The sequence below is a fragment of the Cherax quadricarinatus genome, chromosome 10 (genome assembly GCF_038502225.1).
Source record: "Cherax quadricarinatus isolate ZL_2023a chromosome 10, ASM3850222v1, whole genome shotgun sequence".
Classification (NCBI taxonomy): domain Eukaryota; kingdom Metazoa; phylum Arthropoda; class Malacostraca; order Decapoda; family Parastacidae; genus Cherax; species Cherax quadricarinatus.
The window spans coordinates 8,630,807-8,647,448 of NC_091301.1; positions in this window are offsets into that span (position 1 = coordinate 8,630,807).

Genomic DNA, 16,642 nt, shown 5'->3' on the forward strand with positions numbered 1-16,642 from the left:
TATGACTTGTGTAGTCGAAGACGTTTTTAAATCCGATAAACCAAGGAGCGAAACGTCGTTTACGTTGTAGGGGAGAAACATAGCTTATTGTTATTATCACCGAGAAGCTATCACATAGAATAGGGTAGCAGCACACTGCTGATGTATCCAAATTAGATAAACAGACCGGGGAAATAGGCAAATAACCCGCACATAAGAGAGAGAGAGAGAGAGAAACTTACGACGACGTTTCGGTGTGACTTTGTAAATGGTCCAAGTCGGACCGAAACGTCGTGGTAAGCTCCTCTCTTATGTGCGGGTTATTTATGTATTGTTCCAGTCACGGTATTGTGACTTTTTTGGTTCTAATATGCGGAAACAACCCGCTTATAAGACGACGTTTGGATCCGACTTGGATCATTAACTAATCGGACCGATTAGATAATGATTCAGTCTGTTAATGGCCCAGTCTGCTTAATGGTCCAGCCTATTCCATTCACGGTATTGTACCTTTTTGTTCTAGGGGAGACATCTTGGTGGTCAGAGGGGTCATAGTGGGTGGGTGGGTCAGCCAGTAGCCAGGGCAGGTGTGTCAAGAGGTGGTCGTGGTGGGTGGGTGGGTCAGCCAGTAGCCAGGGCAGGTGTGTCAAGAGGTGGTCGTGGTGGGTGGGTGGTCAGCCAGCAGCCAGGGGCAGGTGTGTCAAGAGGTGGTCGTGGTGGGTGGGTCAGCCAGTAGCCAGGGCAGGTGTGTCAAGAGGTGGTCGTGGTGGGTGGGTGGGTCAGCCAGTAGCCAGGGCAGGTGTGTCAAGAGGTGGTCGTGGTGGGTGGGTGGGTCAGCCAGTAGCCAGGGCAGGTGTGTCAAGAGGTGGTCGTGGGTGGGTGGGTCAGCCAGCAGCCAGGCAGGTGTGTCAAGAGGTGGTCGGTGGGTGGGTGGGCCAGCCAGTAGCCAGGGCAGGTGTGTCAAGAGGTGGTCGTGGTGGGTGGGTGGGTCAGCCAGCAGCCAGGCAGGTGTGTCAAGAGGTGGTCGTGGTGGGTGGGTGGGTCAGCCAGCAGCCAGGCAGGTGTGTCAAGAGGTGGTCGTGGTGGGTGGGTGGGCAGCCAGCAGCCAGGCAGGTGTGTCAAGAGGTGGTCGGTGGTGGGTGGGTCAGCCAGCAGCCAGGCAGGTGTGTCAAGAGGTGGTTGTGGTGGTGGGTGGGTCAGCCAGCAGCCAGGCAGGTGTGTCAAGAGGTGGTCGTGGTGGGTGGGCGGGTCAGCCAGTAGCCAGGCAGGTGTGTCAAGAGGTGGTTTGGTGGGTGGGTGGGTCAGCCAGCAGCCAGGGCAGGTGTGTCAAGAGGTGGTCGGTGGGTGGGTGGGTCAGCCAGTAGCCAGGCAGGTGTGTCAAGAGGTGGTCGTGGGTGGGTGGGTCAGTGCAGCCTAGGTAGGTGTGTCAAGAGGTGGCCTTTCAGCCAGTAGTCAGGGCAGGTGTGTCAAGAGGTGGTCGTGGTGGGTGGGTGGGTCAGCCAGTAGCCAGGGTAGGTGTGTTAAGAGGTGGTCGTGGTGGGTGGGTGGGTCAGCCAGTAGCCAGGGCAGGTGTGTCAAGAGGTGGTCGTGGTGGGTGGGTGTGTCAGCCAGTAGCCAGGGCAGGCGTGTCAAGAGGTGGTCGTGGTGGGTGGGTGTTTCAGCCAGTAGCCAGGCAGGTGTGTCAAGAGGTGGTCGGTGGGTGGGTGGGTCAGCCAGTAGCCAGGGCAGGTGTGCAAGAGGTGGTCGTGGTGGGTGGGTGGCCAGCCAGCAGCCAGGCAGGTGTGTCCAAGAGGTGGTCGGTGGGGTGGGTGGGTCAGCCAGCAGCCAGGCAGGTGTGTCAAGAGGTGGTCGGTGGGTGGGTGGGTCAGCCAGCAGCCAGGCAGGTGTGTCAAGAGGTGGTCGGTGGTGGGTAAGCAGCAGCCTGGGCAGGTGTGTCAAGAGGTGGTTGTGGTGGGTGGGTGGGTCAGCCAGTAGCCAGGGCAGGTGTGTCAAGAGGTGGTTGTGGTGGGTGGGTGTGTCAGCCAGTAGCCAGGGCAGGTGTGTCAAGAGTTGGTCGTGGTGCGTGGGTCAGTCAGTAGCTAGGGTAGGTGTGTCAAGAGGTGGCCTTTCAGCCAGTAGCCAGGGCAGGCGTGTCAAGAGGTGGTCGTGGTGGGTGTGTGGGTCAGCCAGTAGCCAGGGTATGTGTGTTAAGAGGTGGTCTTTCAGCCAGTAGCCAGGGCAGGTGTGTCAAGAGGTGGTCGTGGTGGGTGGGTGAGTCAGTCAGTAGCCAGGGCAGGTGTGTCAAGAGGTGGTCGTGGTGGGTGGGTGGGTCAGCCAGGGCAGGTGTGTCAAGAGGTGGTCGCGGTGGGTGGGTGGGTCAGCCAGTAGCCAGGGCAGGTGTGTCATCCGTTGCCCACTGGAAAACTTTGTTTATATCTTCTTGGAGGTTAACCGCGTCCTCAGCAGATGACAACCTCATGCAGATCCTAGTATCATCCGCAAAGGATGATACGGTGCTGTGGTGTATATCTCTGTCTATGTCTGATATGAGGATAAGGAATAAGATGGGGGCGAGTACTGTGCCTTGTGGAACAGAGCTCTTCACTATGGCAGCCTCCGATTTAACTCTGTTGAGCAATACTCTTTGTGTTCGATTTGTTAGGAAGTTGAAGATCCATTTCCCCACTTTCCCAGTTATTCCTTTAGCACGTATTTTATGGGCTATTACGCCATGATCGCATTTGTCAAATGCTTTTGCAAAGTCTGTGTATATTACATCTGCATTCTGATTTTCTTCCAGTGCATCCAAGGCCATGTCATAGTGATCCAGTAGTTGTGAGAGGCAGGAGCGACCTGCCCTGAACCCATGTTGCCCTGGATTGTGCAGATTTTGGGAATTCAGGTGATTTGCAATCCTGCTTCTTAGCACTCTTTCAAAGATTTTTGTGGTGGGTGAGTGGGTCAGCCAGTAGCCAGGGCAGGTGTGTCAAGAGGTGGTCGTGGTGGGTGGGTGGGTCAGCCAGTAGCCCGGGCAGGTGTGTCAAGAGGTGGTCGTTGTGGGTGGGTGTGTCAGACACTAGCCAGGGCAGGTGTGTCAAGAGGTGGTCGTTGTGGGTGGGTGGGTCAGCCAGTAGCCAGGGCATTTGTGTCAAGAGGTGGTCGTGGTGGGTGGGTCAGCCAGTAGCTAGGCAGGTGTGTCAAGAGGGGGGTCGGTGGTGGGGTGGGATCAGCCAGCAGCCAGGCAGGTGTGTCCAAGAGGTGGTCCGTGGTGGGTGGATGGGTCAGCCAGTAGCCAGGCAGGTGTGTCAAGAGGTGGTCGTGGTGGGTGGGTCAGCCAGTAGCCAGGACAGGTGTGTCAAGAGGTGGTCATGGTGGGTAGGTGGGTCAGTCAGTAGCCAGGGCAGGTGTGTCAAGAGGTGGTCGTGGTGGGTGGGTGGGTCACACAGTAGCCAGGGCAGGTGTGTCAAGAGGTGGTTGCGGTGGGTGGGTGGGTGGGCCAGTCAGTAGCCAGGACAGGTGTGTCAAGCGGGGGTGGTGGTGGGTGGGTGGGTCAGTCAGTAGCCAGGGCAGGTGTGTCAAGAGGTGGTCGTGGTGGGTGGGTGAGTCAGTCAGTAGCCAGGGCAGGTGTGTCAAGAGGTGGTCGCGGTGGGTGGGTGGGTCAGCCAGGGCAGGTGTGTCAAGAGGTGGTCGCGGTGGGTGGGTGGGTCAGCCAGCAGCCAGGGCAGGTGTGTCAAGAGGTGGTCGGTGGGTGGGTGGGTGGGCAGCCAGGGCAGGTGTGTCGAAGAGGTGGTCGCGGTGGGTGGGTCAGTCAGCAGCCAGGGGCAGGTGTGTCAAGAGGTGGTCGTGGGGGGTGGGTGGGTCAGTCAGTAGCCAGGGCACGTGTGTCAAGAGGTGGTCGTGGGTGGGTGGGTGGGTCACCCAGTAGCCAGGCAGGTGTGTCAAGAGGTGGTTGTGGTGGGTGGGTGGGTGGCTCAGCCAGTAGCCAGGGCAGGTGTGTCAAGAGGTGGTCGTGGGTGGGTGGGTGGGTCAGCAGTAGGGCCAGGCAGGTGTGTCAAGAGGTGGTCGGTGGGTGGGTGTGAGTCAGCAGAGCCAGGGCAGGTGTGTCAAGAGGTGGTCGGTGGGTGGGTGGGTCAGCCAGGGCAGGTGTGTCAAGAGGTGGTCGCGGTGGGTGGGTGGGTCAGCCAGTAGCCAGGGCAGGTGTGTCAAGAGGTGGTCGCGGTGGGTAGGTGGGTCAGCCAGTAGCCAGGGCAAGTGTGTCAAGAGGTGGTCGTGGTGGGTGGGTGGGTCAGCCAGGGCAGGTGTGTCAAGAGGTGGTCGCGGTGGGTAGGTGGGTCAGCCAGTAGCCAGGGCAAGTGTGTCAAGAGGTGGTCGTGGTGGGTGGGTGGGTCAGCAAGGGCAGGTGAGTCAAGAGGTGGTCGCGGAGGGTGGGTGGGTCAGCCAGTAGCCAGGGCAAGTGTGTCAAGAGGTGGTCGTGGTGGGTGGGTGGGTCAGCCAGCAGCCAGGGCAGGTGTGTCAAGAGGTGGTCGTGGTGGGTAGGTGGGTCAGCCAGCAGCCAGGCAAGTGTGTCAAGAGGTGGTCGTGGTGGGTGGGTCAGCCAGGGCAGGTGTGTCAAGAGGTGGTCGCGGTGGGTGGGTGGGTCAGCCAGTAGCCAGGGCAGGTGTGTCAAGAGTGAACATGTTCCATTTTAACTTGGCCATAATTCGTGGTATAACTAATTATGTTGCAGAATCAATAGAGTGAAACAAGTAGAGAAAGAGAAAGAAAGTTTATTTAGGTACAGGTACACATAAATAGTTATTCAAATTATCATACCTAGTAACGGGTGCAAATTACCTAAGATAACCCCCCAAAAAGTTAGACAAAATGACTTATTTCCACTGGGGTCCTTACTTATTTTCACTGGAGAAAGAGAGAGAGAGAGAGGGAGAGAGAGAGAGAGAGAGAGAGAGAGAGAGAGAGAGAGAGAGAGAGAGAGAGAGAGAGAGAGAGAGAGAGAGAGAGAGAGAGAGAGGGAGAGAGAAGGGAAAGAAGGATGAGGAGAATGAGAAGGATAATGAAGAAAGAAGAAGAATCACACGAAACACAAGAGAATGAGAGAAAGAGAGATAGATAGATAGATAGATAGATAGAGAGAGAGAGAGAGAGAGAGAGAGAGAGAGAGAGAGAGAGAGAGAGAGAGAGAGAGAGAGAGAGAGAGAGAGAGAGAGAGAGAGAGAGAGAGAGAGTAGAAGTCGTAATTCCACGCCAAGGCTGTCTGCTGAGGACTGTCTTCCAAATCTATTCTAGATTATGGACTGTCATGCATTTTCTAGATATTCGAGGTAAGGATAGTGAAACAGGTGGGGAGAGAGAGAGAAAAAAAGAAACTAAAGAGATAAAAGAGAGTAGAAAGAGAGTGTAGGGAGAGGAAAGTCGGAGTCTCTGCATCACATACTTTGTGAACGTCAACCGCGGCAGTTCCCATTTTCCTCTTTCTCCTCCTCTCCCCCTCCTCCTTCCCATCCTTCTTCTCCTCCTCCTCCTCCTTCCTCTACTCCTCTTTCCACCCCCCTCCTCTTCCATCTCCAACGACACTGGCTTGCGTATTATCACCCTATTTCTGCCGTTTATTATCTCCTCTGTGTCATATTCTCCCTCTCTATCCCTCCTCTCCCTATCTCTCTCTATTTTCTCTCCCTCCCGCGTCTACCCCTCCCACTCGCCCCCTGCCCCCCGCGCCTGGCTCCGGCTTCGGCGAATCCCTTTTGCGTTTCTGGTAAATGAAAGAAACACGGGGTCCGAAGAGAGAGAGAGTTTGGGGGGGCGCTCCTTCGATCCTATGGGCCCACGCGGGCCTTGGGTGGGGGATGGGCTTTGGTAGGGGGAGCAGGGAGACTGGGCGAGGGGATGGAGAGGAGAATCGGGTAGGGGGTGAAAGGGGTAGGTTGGGCGCTGGAGGAAGGAGGGGTGGCGAGGTTGAAGGAGGGGGTGTTGAGCTCGGATAGGGGTGGTGGAGGTGGAGGGGTGGTAGGGGTCTAGGGGTGGGGGAGAGAGGGGAGGGGGGACGACGGCACGAAGAGAGTACTGCGGAATCCGCTGTAGAGGGAGGCGGAGAAAAGAATTTTAGCTCTTATTTCATTTAAAAATAAAAAAAGAATATGTGTACATCGGCAGTGTGTTGCTCCCCGTCACTCCTTATTTTTTGCTTTCTATCATTGACTAGTGCACCTAGAAAATACACAGTAGTTCTTCACAGCTCCTAACAACAGACAGCCACGGTGTGGTCGTCCAAGTACTTTATCAAGGACCTCAATGGAAATTTAAGGACAAAAATGGAAATTCAAGGACCCCCAATGGAAATTCAAAGACTCCAATGGAAATTCAAGGATCCCAATGGAAATTCAAAGACTCCAATGGAAATTCAAGGACCCCAATGGAAATTCAACGACCCCAATCAAAATTCAAGGACTCCAGTGGAAATAAGTAGCTTTGGCTATTTCTTGTGTTATCCTATTTAATTTACGCACATTACTAGGTATGATAACTGTACTTACGTGTACCTGTACCTAAATAAACTTGTTTACTTATCTACCTTTCTCATGTACTCTCTATGACAGCTTACATCGGGGGAACACCCACAGTGTGTTACTGTACTACACTGTGTAATAATTAAGCAGCGTGAACATCCCCAGTGTGCTCTTCCAGGACTCTCAGACGATACGTCTTAATGTACAAACAGAAGCTAGCGATGTTCTTTTTCGTTTCATATTCTGTCAGACAGGATGGGCTTCGTACGTCAAATGACGAAAAGTGGCGAAGTTGGGAGACTTCAGTAGGGCGGTGAGGATATCGTCAGGTGTTCCACAGTAGGTTCAGTAGGTTGCCAGGTTCAAAGAAAGGGGGAAAAAGAGGAGAGAAAGGGGAGGGAACGTGGGCAGAAATGGAGAAAGGAAGAGAGAGTGGCGAGGAGAGACAGAGGGGGGATATTAGCTGGAGAGAGGAGGGAGAAGTGAGGGGAATGTGATGGAAAGGGAGTTAAAAAGGTGGAAGGGAAGAGGGATAAATTGGAAAACACGGAGGTAATAGAGGCTAAGATGAAAAGGATAAATAATTAAGATTGAAAAATGGAGACGGAATCTAAATAAAACTAGGGAACGGATTAAAGAAAGTGGAAAGGAAGAGACGGAGGAAGGACGGGGTGAGTGAGATAAGAGCAGTGAATTACCGAAGTAAAGATGGGAGCTAACGCAATGAAGAACCTAACTCCCCTTTTTCTTTCTCCCCTTCTTTCTTCCTCCCCTCCCCAAAAATAACTTATAAATGGAGCAAACAAAGAAGGGCAAGCCCAAGGAAGAGAAAGAGAAAGAGAGGAAGAGAGAGAGAGAGTGTAGTAGAGAAGAGGTGATCGAACGAGATGGGTTTCGGGTATTACATTCATAGTCATGGTGGGAAATACTCGAAAATTGGAAAATGGGAAGATGTCGGATGTAGGAAATAAGATGTTGCAAATAAGAAAACGGCAAGACGTTAGACCTAAGAAAATGGGAAGATGCTGCACTGGAGAAAATGGGAAGATGATGCCGAAGATGATGACAATAGAAGCGAGAGAGGAAGAGAATAAATTTAAGCTGACAAAATAAGAAAAAGAGGGGGGAGGGAGTATAAGAAAGATAAAAGCTTTGTAATAGTGGTACCTCTATTAATTGTAGTAGTAAATATAGAAAGAATTTTGGTAGTGCTCGTAGTAGTGCCCTTACAGTGGTAGTTGATGATAGTGGTGATGATAGTAGTAGTAGTAGTGGTAGTAGTGGCGGTAGTAGTAGTGGCAGCAGCGGCAGTAGCAGCAGTAAGGCAGCAGCAGTAGCAGCAGCAGCAGCAGCAGTGGCAGCAGTGGCAGCATAGGCAGCCGCAGCAGCAGCAGCAGCACAGCAGAAGCGGCAGCAGCAGCAGCACAGCAGAAGCAGCAGCAGCAGCAACACAGCAGAAGCAGCAGCAGTAGCAGCACAGCAGAAGCAGCAGCAGCAGCAACACAGCAGAAGCAGCAGCATCAGCAGCAGCAGCAGCAGCAGCAGTGGCAGCAGCGGCAGCGGCAGCAACAGTGGCCGCAGCAGCAGCAAGCAGCAGCAGTAGCAGCAGCAACAGCAGCAGCAGCAGCAGCAGCAGCAACAGCAGCAGCAGCAGCAGCAGCAACAGCAGCAGCAGCAGCAGCAAGCAGCAGCAGCAGAGCAGCAGCAACAGCAGCAGCAGCACAGTAGCAGCAGCAGCAGCAGCAAGCAGCAGCAGCAGTAGCAGCAGCAAGCAGCAGGCAGCAACAGCAGCAGCAGCAGCAGCAGCAGCAGCAGCAGTAGTAGCAGCAGCAGCAGTAGCAGTAGCAGTAGCAGTAGTAGCAGTAGTGGCAGTAGTAGTAGTAGTAGAATGGTCTGGCCCCTCTAGGAATAGTTATAACAGGATTAACGAAGCAAGAGAAGAGGTGACTGAAAATGAAGTTTAAACTGCTACAGTGTTGTTTATGTGGACAAGGACCAGGTATCAAGATAGAAAAAATGAGGAAAGAATACCTAGAAAATAAGTGGGAACGAAGCAGCATAAGTACGAGTAAATGTGCCAAACCCGGATACAGGGACAGGAAATCTTGTCTCAGACACCTTTTGAAGTTTGACGAAAGTTCAAGAGATAAAACTGGGAGAGAAAGGAAGGGAAGGAATTTTATTGGTCTACAAGAAAGCCTTAATACCGTTCCACAAAGTAATAAAAAAAACGGTAAAAACAGAATGGAGTTAAATGAAAAGTGCCAAAATGTATCTCTGGGAGTATCTAAAGGAGAGGAAACGAAGAATAACAAAACAGAGAGGATAAGTGAGACAGGGTACTGAAAATGTGGGGGATTCCTCAGGAATTTGTACTGTCGCTGCTGGTGTTCTTAATTTATGTTAATGATATTCCAAAGACGATCGCGTCTTATTTGTCCCTCTGCTGATTATATAAAACTGATGAGAAAGATACGAACATGGAAAGACAAGAGGAAACTCTAAAAGACCAGAGAAAATGAAGATGTGGTCTTACAATTGGCTCCTGGAAATCAGCTTGAATAAGATGCAAGTTCAGGAACATAAGAAGGTAGAGCTGAAAGTGCTGTCTAGAGAAAAGTAAAGGTTAAAGGGTAGGACCTGTAAGTCAGCACTTCACCAGATATATCTGGAGGTCCTGAAGGCGTTGCCTCGAAGATATATGAAAAATGGTTATAGTCATATCCATAATTTTTAAAGGGGTGGACCGGTAAGCCAGCGGAAGGCCTCGGTCAGATGACCAAAAGCTCCAGCGGCGGGTCATCATATAACCAAGATACGCGTCAAGAAACACTTGTCCTGTTTCCTGACAAGTCTTATACCTACCTACCGTTGTCTCAGAGGCATTTGTGAGACTATCAAATCTTAAGCTTCATACAGCATCCTCCACGAAGGGTCCTTGAGGTTGCTGCACACACATATGGCTCGTCATAGTGGCACCTGACCAAGCATGTGCAGAAATAAGAAGTCTGAAGAGTTACGAAATAGTCCAGTTCTGAAAGGGCTGTAATATGTGAAACAACTAAAGGGTGACCCCTAATTATCCTATAGAACATGTGAATTCAGGGATACGGGGAATACAGGCGAAAACTAAATAATCAGATAAGCAACGAAGACATCATGATGCCTTTCTTTACTCCCTGCGTAAAGAATGACATCAAGATCTATACAAGGTGTTAAAAAAAAACTCAGTACAGTTTCAAGACGAGGTACGATAAAGCCCATATAGAAATCTCTCTCTCTCTCTCTCTCTCTCTCACACACACACACATACACACACACACACACACACACACACACACACACACACACACACACAATACTCAGGAAGGAGGTTGCCTTAAAGAGAGGAGGCGAGGGTGGACAGGAGTTTAAAGGCGAGACCCACAACAAGGCGCCGTCATGGCCGAGCAGTTACAGAACTGGCCTTGGAATTCAAGGACCCTGAGATCGAATCCTTCATCCCCTCCTCCTCTCCCCCCCCCCACACGCATCTCCAGCTTCCCCTGTCCACAAACACCCCCTACCACCAGAGATGCGTTTAAAGTAGGCAATACACAAACTACTCCCCCCTCCCCATTACTTTGCCGCTGTTAATGGGACACAGAAAAAAATTTAGCTGTCAGTTTGTAATCCAGGACTGGCCAGAAAAATGGCACAAATGAGTAAAATATCCTCTTGTTATGCAAATAAGTTCCAATATACCTTCAATTCAGAATGTAAACATCGCCCACTTCGTTTAACAAAACACAGCAGCAAGAGGACTCCTCGTCAACATTGATCCATATTCCGGAAAGGAAGCTTCAGATGACGTTTCGGTCCGTCCTGGACTACGGTGAAGATACATGGGTTATCAAGTCACCACTTATCAAGTCACTGGGTTATCAAGTCACTAGCTATCAAGACACATGTGTTATCAAGTCACTAGTTATCAAGACACATGGGGTATTAATTCACCAGTATGTTATCTAAAGTTTAGCGCTTAAAGTAAGGATTATATGTGAATGTTCCAACCACGGTGTTGCCACTTTAATTCTTGAGAGGAAGAACACTTGCGAAGATTGAAGAAGGCTACGAGAACAGGAGGCTTGGCCTGTGACGGGGCCGCCGGGGGCGGTGACCCCCCCGAAATCGTCTTCAGGTTTCTTCTGCTCGCGCTCACACCATCACTTTTCGGAATCCAGTTAACACCGTTTGCGAGGTGAAAAATCAGGAGTGCTGAAGATGTCCATTCAAAGGAAGTGCTTAGATGATAGTGGGGGGCTCTTCATTCAAGAAATAAAAGGTACTTTCCCTTTCCGGCACAACCCTTACGGGCTAAGCGCTCACCATGAGTAAAATAATAACGTAGCGACTGGTGAGGGAATCTGGGGTAGAGGTGTCAAGGTTTCGAGGGAACCATGGCTGTGGGGGGCTGGTGATTTATGAAGGAAGAGTTGTCTGTCGAACCAAAGACTGTGGGGAAGATAGTGTTTCCTGAAGAAATGGCTGTGGATTAGAAGACGGATTTGGGGAAAGTGCTTTATGAAGCAAGGGTTGTTAGAACAAAGAAAAGGGTTAAAGGGTTGCCAAAAGATGGTGAATAATGGTGACTTGCTAGTGGTGTGAAGTGTGTAGTGGGTCTTTGAGTGGTGCTATCTGTGGGAAGGAAGTAAGAAAAATAAAGTCCATTCTCGTACCACGAGTGATAAAAGTCAAAATTTGAACGTTTCCTGGTTTATCTCGTCCACCTCGTTGTCAGGGGGAATCATTGCTGGTTTTGCTTTTCTGATTTAGAGTAACGTAACTTTACCTATTCTAGCTAAATCTAAACTAAACAACATTTAAAAATGTTCGGGAAGCTTTAAGACGTTGATTCTAGGCACCACCGGGAAAGTTATGTTGTAAAACTAAGACTCGACTGAAAATTTAGTTGGAGAGAGGACCGTGGAGGGATGAATGTGGTTGGTGAGAGGATTGTGGAGGGCTGAATGTGGTTGGTGAGAGGACCGTGGAGGGATGAATGTGGTTGGTGAGAGGATTGTGGAGGGCTGAATGTGGTTGGTGAGAGGACCGTGGAGGGATGAATGTGGTTGGTGAGAGGATTCTGGAGGGATGAATGTGGTTGGTGAGAGGATTGTGGAGGGATGAATGTGGTTGGTGAGAGGATTGTGGAGGGATGAATGTGGTTGGTGAGAGGATTGTGGAGGGACGAATGTAGTTGGTGAGAGGATTGTGGAGGGATGAATGTGGTTGGTGAGAGGATTGTGGAGGGATGAATGTAGTTGGTGAGAGGATTGTGGAGGGATGAATGTGGTTGGTAAGAGGATCGTGGAGGGATGAATGTGGTTGGTGAGAGGATTGTGGAGGGATGAATGTAGGTGGTGAGAGGATCGTGGAGGGATGAATGTGGTTGGTGAGAGGATTGTGGAGGGATGAATGTAGTTGGTGAGAGGATTGTGGAGGGATGAATGTAGTTGGTGAGAGGATCGTGGAGGGATGAATGTGGTTGGTGAGAGGAAAGTGGCGGTATGAGGGCTGTTATTGGGTGAGGGATATGGGGCAAAATTGTTATCGATGCATCACTGTAATAGTTTTATGGACTATCAAAGAGTGTTTTGCAAGTTGCTAGTCTGTATAATAATAGTCTACTAGCACACTCAAAAAGACCTCTACACAAGAAGGTAGCCGTGGAGTGAACTCTTCAAGTCAAAGGAAGTCATTTGGAAAGACGAGATCTTTGAGGCACAAGAAGATTTTTACAAAAATCAAGCAAGTGGCCTAAAATGTCCTAGCCCTAAGATCTCAAATATTATAAAAGCTATGAACTGGGATTCCTTTCTCCCTGGTAATATATATATATATATATATATATATATATATATATATATATATATATATATATATATATATATATATATATATATATATATATATATATATATATATACTTATATATTGACAACACAAGCTGGAGAACCTTTGGAGCAGAATGCCATTATCATATTTATGGGGAAGCTCTAAATCCGCTGGGAAACGGAAATCCATTTTCTTTAATCAGAGGAAAGGGGTAGAGGGTTATAAAGCAGTTCCAACCCCTGGATGAGGAGCCCTTTACCAGCATTAAGGAAAAGGCATAATGTGGGGTTGTGGAGTGTGAGATAGAATAGGACACGGGGATTACTTATGCATATTCGCACCGAGGCGGTGACGTCTCACCATCTCGAAAGCCTGTGGGGAAATGTTATTGTTTTTTAAATAACAGGTTAGGGAGCCTTACTTCTTATACCCTGTGTTGTGTTTCTGCTTAGTGAGCTCAGCGAGACGACCAGACCCTTACAATTATTCCAGTAATTAACCCATAACTGCCAGCACTAATCGTTGTTTTGTAACAGCAATCCATTGGTCGTAACACTAATCATTTGCTCGTGACACTAATCCGTATTTCGTGACACTACTTTATCTTTAGCAATACTAATACTTGGTTCCAGGAAATTATTCATAGATGATGACAGTGATCTATGGGTCTTAACGCTAATCAACTATTCCAAGCACTAATGTATATTTCGGGAAATTAACCCATGGTATGTGATACTGATCAAAAATTTATGGAAGAAAAATTATAAAATAATTGAAGCCTATTTTAGATCATTCCTGCTCCATACGTTCTGGAAATTATACTTTAAATGACCAAATTTATCCTCCGTATGAGGAATCATATTTTTTATTTAAGAGCCAGAGAGAAAAAAAAATTACACCGTCAATAATAAATTAACATGATTTAACTAATTAAAGAAAAGAAGAAAATGAAAGAGACAATGAATTGTGGCTCGTGATCTTGTGGTGAGAGGCTGAGTCAGTTGATGCCAGGGAGTGTGTGTGCTAGTGACTGAGTCAGCTGATACTAGGGAGTGTGTGCTAGTGACTGAGTCAGCTGATACCAGGGAGTGTGTGCTAGTGACTGAGTCAGCTGATACCAGGGATTGTGTGCTAGTGACTGAGTCAGCTGATACCAGGGAGTGTGTGCTAGTGACTGAGCCAGCTGATGCCAGGCAGTGTGTGCTAGTGACTGAGTCAGCTGATACCAGGGAGTGTGTGCTAGTGACTGAGCCAGCTGATGCCAGGCAGTGTGTGCTAGTGACTGAGCCAGCTGATGCCAGGGAGTGTGTCCTAGTGACTGAGTCAGCTGATACCAGGGAGTGTGTGCTAGTGACTGAGCCAGCTGATGCCAGGCAGTGTGTGCTAGTGACTTAGCTGACGCCAGGCAGTGTGTGCTAGTGACTTAGCCGATGCCGGGCAGTGTGTGATAATGACTGACTCAGTTGATGCCAGGCAGTGAGTGCTAGTCTCTCGCCTCTTGCAATGAAGCGAAAGCATCCGAAGTTCTTAAAATGGAGACATATTGGGCGGACAGTTCTGTCAGTGGGTAGGTAGAAGATGGGAAGTGATAGAGTGAAGCACAGCTGGATGAAGTCCAGTCCAGGAGGAATAATCCTGAGCGAAGACTCGGCACTGGTTCTTCACGAGGCGCGTCAGTTTTCCAAGCTACTCTGCGTTCTTGAAGATGGAGTCAAGTCCCCAACACCAGTTAAATCGAGTATAAACAAACCACGGAACGAGCGGGGATTGAATCCATGACAAGTGAGTTCTAAAACTCTTATTGTAGCCAGCTGGCCGAGTAGCTTACGCACCAGCCTGGAGTTTTAGGAATTCCTATGGGTTCGATCCCTGCCCGTTCCGTGGTTTGTTTGTAATCGTGTTATTACGATTTCGTGAATCATGATTCAAGTATAGTTCTATCCAGACCGGGATCTCAATAACAGAACTTCAAGAGTTGAATCAATAAGCAGTAAATCTTTATACTATTCTCCTGGTTTACGTGTGACCCGTAACAGACCTGTTTGGAAAGAAAAACACAAGGAATTACCAGAAGAACATTATTATAGTATCCCACCTGGAGGTTACCTGGAGGTTATTCCGGGGATCAACGCCCCCGCGGCCCGGTCCACGACCAGGCCTCCCGATGTATCAAGGCCTGATTAACTAGGCTGTTACTGCTGGCCGCACGCAGTCCGACGTACGAGCCACAGCCCGGCTGATCCGGCACCGACTTTAGGTATCTGTCCAGCTCTCTCTTGAAGGCAGCCAGGGGTTTATTGGCAATTCCCCTAATGCTTGATGGGAGGCTGTTGAACAGTTTTGGGCCCCGGACACTTATGGTGTTTTCTCTTAGTGTACCAATGGCGCCCCTACTTTTTATTGGCGGCATTTTGCATCGCCTGCCCAGTCTTTTACTTTCGTAGGGAGTGATTTCTGTGTGCAGATTTGGGACCATTCCTTCCAAGATTTTCCAAGTGTAGATTATGATATATCTCTCCCTCCTGCTCTGAAAAGTTAGCATCGTAAAAATATTGCACAAGAAAATACAAGTGTCCAATAATGGAGAGTTGCTTACGTGATCAGGGGCGACGTGGTGGGTAAAGTGAAAAATAAAAAACGGGTGCCTGGTCATGAGGTAAATGAGGAAAAGAATGGAAAGATGTATTTACACAGCTCTAAGTACCCCAATCAACCAGGCCTAAAATCGCTGACAACTGGGCACTCAGCTATGTAATAGTAGAAGTATGTCTCCATATTTTCACAGAGATTACTTGTGAAATACATAGAGTTGGGAGTTTCAGCTATGGTAATCGAGCCCATTCTGCCACAGTTGACGGTATTCAAACCTGAGTCTGGCAGTTCCCGTTTCACTTAATCAAGGGGACGTGTTGTGCTGCTCAGACACATGGTTTTCTGAGTGGCATAGTTTATGGTGTCTGAGACTAGTCTGATACTAGTACTCTCAGTACTGATACTAGTACTCTCAGTACTGATACTAGTACTCTTAGTACTGATGCTAGTACTCTCAGTACTGATACTAGTACTTTCAGTACTGATGCTGGTACTCTCATTACTGATACTAGTACTCTCAAGTCTATGCGTATCTGATTTCTTGTCTGCCAGAGCAGGATGGCTTTGACAGTGGATGGCTTTGACAGTGAAAAGATGTATGCCCAGTTTTTAACTCCAGCTCCGACCTGCCACATGCAGAATTAGCTACTTCGACAATCCCATATCGAGAGCTAATCTCTGTGTGGGTAGATATCCAGGCAAAAATCGTACTCAGACTCTGTTCTGTGGAATATTAGGGTCATTGTCATTGTCTGTTGTGATACTGCTGGTACGTGTTTTGTAGGCAGGTCTTTCAAGTACTGGAGGAACACACTTGGAGTCACAGGATATTACTCCTCCTTGAGTGTTTTTTTTAAGGATGTTGCTTTCTGTCTTCAGTCTCAGGAGGGGAAGAGGATGGGGACTGTGGAGAAAGAGAGAGAAGAAGGAGAGAGGGGAGAGAGAGAGACTGGTGGAGAGAGGAGAGTGTGGATGGGAGGGATGGGGGGAGGATGAGAATGAGAGAGAAAGAGAGAGAGAGAGAGAGAGAGAGAGAGAGAGAGAGAGAGAGAGAGAGAGAGAGACAGAGAGAGAGAGAGAGAGAGAGAGAGAGAGAGAGAGAGAGAGAGAGAGAGAGAGAGAGAGAGAGAGAGAGAGAGAGAGAGAGAGAGAGAGAGAGAGAGAGAGAGAGAGAGAGAGAGAGAGAGAGAGCGCGGGCGGGCAGACAAGGCGGGTGAGGGTACATTCTAGAGAGTTTGAGAGCATGAAGAGAGATGGGATCGTTGGAAGGGCTTCCAGGGAAGTAGACGACTTCCAGTTGAGCGGGGGTAGGGGAGGGTATGGGGCGGAGAGAGCGAGGGAGGGGGAGGGTATGGGGCGGAGAGAGGGATGGAGGGGGAGGGAATGGGGCGGAGGAAGCGATGGAGGGCGGAGGAGAGAGGGGTAAAGTACTCGTGTTGGAAGGAGGGAGGGGTCAGAGTGTGAGGATGACTGGGTGGGGGAAATGAACGGGGACGAAGAGGAGGGGAAGGAAGAAAAGGGGGAAAGCAAGAGGAGTAGGTGTATAAGGTTAGGAAGAGGAGGAGGAGAAGGAGGAGGAGGAAGGAGGTTTAGTAGAAAACGAAAGAACAGCTTTAAGGGAGAAGACTAAAAACCTGGAGTAAAGGAAAAGTGAGGACCAGGTGGAGGATGAAGAGGAAGAGAGAAAGAGAAGCAGAGAGAGAGAGATA